Source organism: Pelobates fuscus, chromosome 10 (assembly GCF_036172605.1).
Source record: "Pelobates fuscus isolate aPelFus1 chromosome 10, aPelFus1.pri, whole genome shotgun sequence".
In the NCBI taxonomy this organism is placed as follows: domain Eukaryota; kingdom Metazoa; phylum Chordata; class Amphibia; order Anura; family Pelobatidae; genus Pelobates; species Pelobates fuscus.
The window spans coordinates 83,248,448-83,255,908 of NC_086326.1; positions in this window are offsets into that span (position 1 = coordinate 83,248,448).

Here is a 7,461-nt window from a genome sequence, read left to right on the forward strand (position 1 = left end):
TGCTGGAAACCCTCAGGAAGTGCTAGGAGCAGTCTTCAACGGAGGTACCCAGTCGGGGTGCCAGGTGATCCGTTACATGCTTTGTGACCTATCTTGGCCATGCAAGATTAATATATTTGTGCTCGGAATCTCTATTATGTTAATGGAATGTAGAGAAAGAGCAAAGTTGGTTGAGGTGTGCCGAAACCAACGTACGAGTAGGCCTGTAAAAAAGAGGGCCTCAAAGAGAAATATGTAAAGGAGGGTGTAGGTGGGTGGGGTCAACACAGCTTGAACGGCAAAGGTAAGTAGGGGGTAGGGTTTATATAGGGTCATAACTCCTCCCAAAAATTCAGGCCAATTGGCCTTCCAACTTAGCTCGGAATCTCTATTATGTTAATGGAATGTAGAGAAAGAGCAAAGTTGGTTGAGGTGTGCTGAAACCAATGTACGAGTAGGCCTGTAAAAAAGAGGGCAAAAAGGAATTTAAAGTAAACATACTTTATTGCAAGTTTAAATTGCGAGATTTCTGAAAGCCTGCCTGAGCTGGTTGAGGGATGTAGGAGTTGTATATCGAGGATTTCGAGCGTCCCAGCCTCTTAATGATGTGTACCGGGGTGTTAATGCTAGAGGCTGATGATGCTGCGCCAAAATGCGAAATGAGTGACCAGAGAAGGAGGCTGGGTTGTAGCCTAACCTAGACAATAGAATTCTGATGTGTGACATAAATTTAGCTGTGGTGAGTGGGTGTCCTTGGAGTAGAAGTAGTGGAGTATCTGGTGAGTGCGTGAGGTGAGAAACCAGGAGCATATCCAGAACATGTACAGGGCACCACAAATTCTCGGTAGGATAGAGGGGAATGATAGTGGGATAGGCTGAGTGATTAGTCTTGGTAGAAGGCAAAGAGAGTACAAAATGGTCGTCTACTCTCTTTAAGTAAGAAAGTTTGAGGCATCGTACTGTGTCTCCTTGATGTACCACTGTGAACTCTCTAGGTCTGAGGAGCCCATGAAAGGCCAAAAAAATTGCAGATTTCATGACTAAATTGGTATTGTGGTCAAAAGGGGATTTGTCCAATAAGTCGCTTAGGAGCCGGAATATTGGACTGTCTATTGGTAGCCTAGTCGTACTAGGAGAGACTGAGACCTTAAAAATACCTTTGAGGATTTTCTTAATGGGGTAGGAAGACAGAAATGGAACGTGGTTAGGGAAATTAGTGAGGATGTGGTGTTGTACTCCGTTGAGGTAGAGTTTGATGGTATTATAAGAGAGTTTAAGGTGTAAATGGCAAAAGGAGGCAAAAGCCACCATGGTTTTGATGGAAAGGTCATCTTGTAAGCAAAACTCGGCTGTGAATTTGTTAAAGATAGTCAGTGCCCTAGCGTAAGAGATGGTGGTGTTGGGAGACAGTGCTTGGTGCGTGAGTGTTTGTGCATGGAGTAATAGTTTGTTTAAACCAGGGTTAGCCGTAGGAACGATGGCGTCCTGGCTGATTGAAGGTGTGCCGGAGGGGGAGCCCGACCAGAGACCTGTAAATAAAGAGCGTGAAAGAGCCCCCCCCCCCGAGATGAGGAAGGTTGCGAAGAGAAAGTGCCATTAACTGGACGTGGTGTCGTTGTATAATTAAATGTGTGCTGGACCAGCTTATTTGTTCGGTGTCAGACGGGTTGGGCACATGGACTTGGTGTGTGCTCTGAAGCATATGGAGCAGATGTGCAACAACCTGCATGCACTGTAGCTGCATATGCCAGTGTTAAAGTTATTACACACCTGCGCCTTGCCCAAGAAGGTGATGGGCCTGTCCAGCTTGTCTCTCTGGACACCTTCCTGTCTAGGGAGTGGGGTGAGGGAGTGGTGGGGTGAAAAAGTGGGCGCGGAAGGGTCTGCATCCCCAGGGCATAGATCGGTGGAGTGTGAAGTGGAACCACAAGAGGCACAAGATGGGGGCCTCAGACCAGCAAAATGACGGCAGAATAACTCAGTATCTATCTGACACCAATCGATTCTAATATTGAATTGTGTCAGATGAGTAGCTGCCTTGGCCGAAATGGATTTGTGGTAATCGTAAAATGAGGACCCTCATACTTGATGCCCAAATCAACCACCTTGTGCATATATAAATCAAGCTCTTCTCTCCGATGAGGGTACACCATGCAGATAACATTGCGATAAGTGCCGAACGCGATAACAAAGTGTGGGATGGTGAGTTTTTTATTCAAACGTGGGTCTCTGGCTCTTAAACTTCGGACATGCCCCCGTAGTTGTAAACTCTGTTCTCTAAGACGTCTTGGGAGGCTATGAGGAGGGACATTAAACTGACGTCTTTTTCATCAAGAATATCTTTCTTGATGGAAGCCGGAACAGATAGGGCTGGTGAGGTGTGGGTAGTGGGAGTGGTAGTGGTAGGTGGGGGAGGGGAAATGAGGGGTATGCCAGTCAGAGCGGTCGAGGTTACCTGTGTAGGGACTGCTGGGGCTGCTAAGTCACCTGGAGTGGCTATGGCTGATTCCACCTTCAGCAACCTGCTGTTAATGGATTGCAGATTGGCCAGTATAGCCGCCAGAGTTTCCTGGGTGGAATCAGAAAAGCCAACTGAAGGCCCTTGTGAAAGTTCTGCTTTCCTGGCGGTGGCTGGAAAGGGGATTCCCCTGAGCCTAAGTTCAGCCGATATTTTAGGAATGGTCCAATATCTTAGGGATCTGGGAGTAGAAGAAGTGAGGGATTCCACCGGAGACTCAGGCCTGGCTGGCATGTTGGGTATATCGTCTGATGGGGGATTGATGATTGGTTCTTGCGACAGCCTGAAAGGAATAATGATATGGATAAGTAGAGTATGGTGGAGGTGGGATGAAACCTCCGGAGAACTGGCCTGCTAGCTAATGCCGAAGCGAAGAATTAAAATTTTAGAACCAAGTGACAGATGAGGCCCTGCTATTGCCAAGTGGCGGTGAGAGGCTCTACCTATGATTTGGGCCGAGGGGATTTTGTGGCCACCAGAAGGAGGTGGCAGGATGTCGGCCTCTCGGTGACTGTAAGAGATTCAAAACGTGTGGCCGTGACATGGGAAGCCCTGAATGAAGCCCTAAAGAAGAGCGAGCGAGGTGGCTAGCTATGATTTGGTCGTGGGGCTGAACCTCCGTGTATGAGGTAGGGGTGTAGACCTCGCGGACCGTAGTATTATTGGGGGAAGCTAGGGCCAGCACCTGACCCTGAAAGCCAGTTCTCTACCCTGACGGGGGCTTGTCTCTTGCAGGAAGTATGTAACGTATGTAGACACTGACCTTGAGTGTTAGTTCTGTATATAGGAAATTGCTCAGGCGACTTCAATATATAGGTCTATATATACTTTGTATAATCAGGTCCAGACCTGGAACCTAGGGGCAAGAAAGATGCTAGTAGGCCAGAGGCGTGCAATTGGTAATCCAAGTGTAAAAATGTAGAACCTATGGAATGGTGTGTAACAAAAACACTGTATCATAAACGCTCGTGTAATGAGAGAGACCTGAACGTAGGTCCAAATCTTTTTTGAGACAAGCCCCTGGGATCCCAGAACTGAGCAATATTATTTGACAGATATGCAGGCAAAGTGAGGCCTTAGAAGGACGTAATAGAAGTGAGTAAGATTAGGGATACCTACTACTGGAACGTCGGGAACCAGGTAGACTGATGGATGTAGGAGGCATAGTGAATCTGCGCAAAGGTGCAGGTCTGCGTAAAGATATGTAGAAATTAAAACAGAATTTAACATTTAACATAATAGTACCCTTGAGAGTGAGGCATCTTTTAACCTGATGTGTTTAAAGTTTTGATCCCACTTTGGGAGGTGGGAGGGTATTGTAAAAAGGCAGTGGAGGCTGAAATGAGGCCTCAGGAGAAACGTACATTTTTTTAACCTTATTTACCTGATACCGTGGTACTGGATACTGGAGCCACCTCCTGGAGTCTTCTTGACAGAATAAGTAGTACAACCTAAAACAGTTTTTTTTTTTAATGAAGGAACCTGAGTATAGTATTACAATTAACATGGATTTGCAAATAAAACTACTGGAAAAGTGAGCAAGTTTGATAATTTTATAGAGGTTTTTTTTGTGGGGCTAGGCCCTGCAACCGTAAAGAGGAAACTGTTTCTTTCAGAGAAAAAAAGCCTGGGATATATACATAATTTAAATGTGACAGTGTGGTGAAATAATGACATTTAGAATAAGGAAAAAATTGTAGGTAGTGTCGTGAACATAAATAAAATCATACATAGAGGTACATACTTGAATATAAATTTTTTATAAAATGCACAGAACCTTATGCATTCGTCTACCGAACGTGTGAGAGAGATATACTATGACTGGATGTAGATTAATGGAAAAAAATAAATGTTTTGTGACCCAGCCGTTCGTATGTGTTTTGTCTAACAAAAGTGAGAAACAGGCGAACGTAAGGTGAGTATAAGCGTACGTAAGAATGAACAAAATTCGTGTGCACTATGCGGTCGGCTAAAAATTGCCCGAACGCAGAAGTACATGAACGGCGGATTAAACGAACAGGTAAATAATATATCTAGGGAGCCTATCCCCGCGTTTTTATGCCCGAACGTAGGAAATAGCCGAACGCTATTCCCCACGTTGAAGCTTACGTTTGCGTGCCGGTCTCGTGACCGGAAGCTCGACAGCCGGGTAGCGAGTCGGGAAAGCCGCGGGGCAGCCGGTGGACGAGCCCTGAAGTCCTCGGTAGGTGCTGCTGGAGGGAGACTGCTTGCTTGCTGCAGAATTTTGGCGGGAACAGCTGACAGGAAATGCAGGTAACTATGGTGGCAGTCAACACAGCTTGAACGGCAAAGGTAAGTAGGGGGGTAGGGTTTATATAGGGTCATAACTCCTCCCACAAATTCAGGCCAATTGGCCAACAACATAATTATCAGTGATAGCGTAAACAAGTACTTTGTGTTTCAAATAAGCATGCATTGTGTTGAAATAAGCAAACCCATATTAACGCGTATCTGTTGGATATCTATGGATGTAAACGAGTTTATAAATACAGCTATTTAGATAGAGAACAAAGAAACTAGAAAAAAGGAAATTTTTACTTGAAAATTGGACTTTTAATGCATGCTTATAAATGATATTTGAAATAGTATGTGTAATTGTTAGTCATATACATTTAATGTAACTGGTCTACATGTCCTGGCCTTGACTTGTGAGCTTATACTTTAATGGCCATTGCAATGGGTAATATAATCCTCTGTTATTTAAATGTGCGTAGCAATTTGGGCTAGTGCACAAGTAGCTTTTTTGTTTTATGTATTTGAGCTAATGAATTCTGTAGATATTGCTGCTGCCCAAGAATATTGGGAGTTTGAGTGTTTATTTGCTTTTGCATTACACCATGGTGATACAGTGCTACCGCCCACCCGATGTGTGCCCTATTTATAGTTAATTTGTTTATAGGCGCGTATATGAATACCCTTTTCTGTCTCATTAGATATTTTGCCTTTAAAGGAACACAGTAGGCACCCAATCCACTTCAGGTAAATGAAGTGGTCTTAGTGTTGGGACCCTTTTGCACTTAGTGCTGCGATGTTAAACAGTATAGTTCCATTGAAACTGCAATGTTTACATTGAAGCTCTAAGTCTGCCCACAGTGGCTGTCTACCAGACAGCCACTAAAGGGCTTCCTGAATTGAAACGGACCTTTGGTCCGGTATCTGACACTGGACGTCCTCACGCTCTGCATGTGGACCTCCAGCATCAGATTGTTCCCCATAGGAAAGCATTGATTCAATGCTTTCATATGGGGAGGTCTAATGTGTGCAGCATTTGCCGCATATGCGCACTAGACCTCGCTCGCCACGGGACGGGATAAGGTGAGTAAATAAAGGAGTTTTAACCCATTATTTACCAGGGTGGCGGTGCCAGCAGGGCCGGTGCAATTATTTTTGCCGCCCTAGGCAAAATAAAAACTTGCCGCCCCCCCATGTGACATCACAATGCCCCACCCATATGATCTGCCATATGAACTAATGCCAGTGCTGCACACAGTGTGTGTTTACATTAAAAAGCCTGCAGTGACAGGCTATAGACACCAGAACCACTACATTAAGTTGCAGTGGTTCTGGGGACTATAGTGTCCCTTTAATGTGAGGTAAATTAGAGATTAGTGCCACAAATTATATTCTAGATTGCCTACTCACAACCAGATGAAGATGATGGGCTCTGGCTGCAGTCTGACTCCACTGGTCTGGTGTAGAACAGGCTCTCTGGAGGCTGTTTCTAACTGTGGTCACAAAAATCAATGTCCTGGGGGTCCCTTACACAGCTCAAGGTCTGGGCCCCAGGGCCTGACGGTGAGTATACCCATAAGGCCCACCCATAAGTCCATCTACATGTTCCACCATGAGTTTGCTCATAGGGAGTGGAGTGTGTAGGGGATGTGTTATGTGTTATTGAAGAGGATCTAAAGTGTGTGCTTATGGAATGTAGTGTATAGGGATACCAGTTTGTGTAGGTGATGCAGTGTGTGTGTGTGTGTGTGTGTGTGTAGTGGATGCAGTGTGTTTTTGTGTAAGGGATAGAAAGCAGTGTGTGTTTGTGTGTAAGGGATGTAATGTGTGAATCTCTGTTTGTATGTGTAATGGATCCAAGGTGTGTTTCTGTGTATGTAAGGGATGCATTAAGTGTGTGTAAGGGGTACATTGAGTGTGTAAGAGATGCATTGTGTATCTGTGCTTGTGTAAGAGAAGCATTGTGTGTTTGTGTTTGTGTGTGTGTGTGTGTGTGTGTGTGTGTGTGTGTGTAAGGGATGCATTATGTGTTTCTGTGTGTAAGGAATGTATTGTGTGTTTCTGTGTATGTGTGCAAGGGATGCATTGACTTTGTGTGTAAGGGTTGCAGTGTGTGTGTGTATAATGGATGCATTGTGTGTTTATCTGTGTGTAAGGGAAGCATGGTGTGTTTCTATGTGTGTAGAAATGCATGGTGTGTTTCTATGTGTGTAGGAATGCATTGTGTGTTTCTGTGTATGTATAGGGAAGCATTGTGTGTGTATGTGTGTGTGTGCAGTGTGAAAGAGAGAGTTTGTGGGGTAGGATAGGGGCTGAGTCCTACCAGCCCCTTTGTGCTTTTCTTTCCCCCCTTCCTCAGCCTCTCTCCCCTCTTGTGCCTTACTGTTCTCCCCTCCTGTCTCTTAGATCTCTCCCCTCCTGTCTCCTAGTGCTCCCCCCTACCCCGCCGTCCCTTGGTGCCCCCCCATCCCTTTAGTGCTCTCTCCTACCCCTGCCCCCTGTCCTTTAGAGCTCTCCCCTGCCCCTTAGTGGTCTCTCCTCTCCTCCTCTGTCCTTTAGTGGTCTCTCCTCTCCCCCACCCCATTAGTGGTCTCTCCTCTCCTCCCCCGCCTCCCTTAGTGGTCTCTGCTCTCCTCTGCCCCCCCCACCCAGTGCCCAGTGGTCTCTCCTCCCCCCCCTCCCCCTAGTGGTCTCTCCTCTCCACCCTTGTT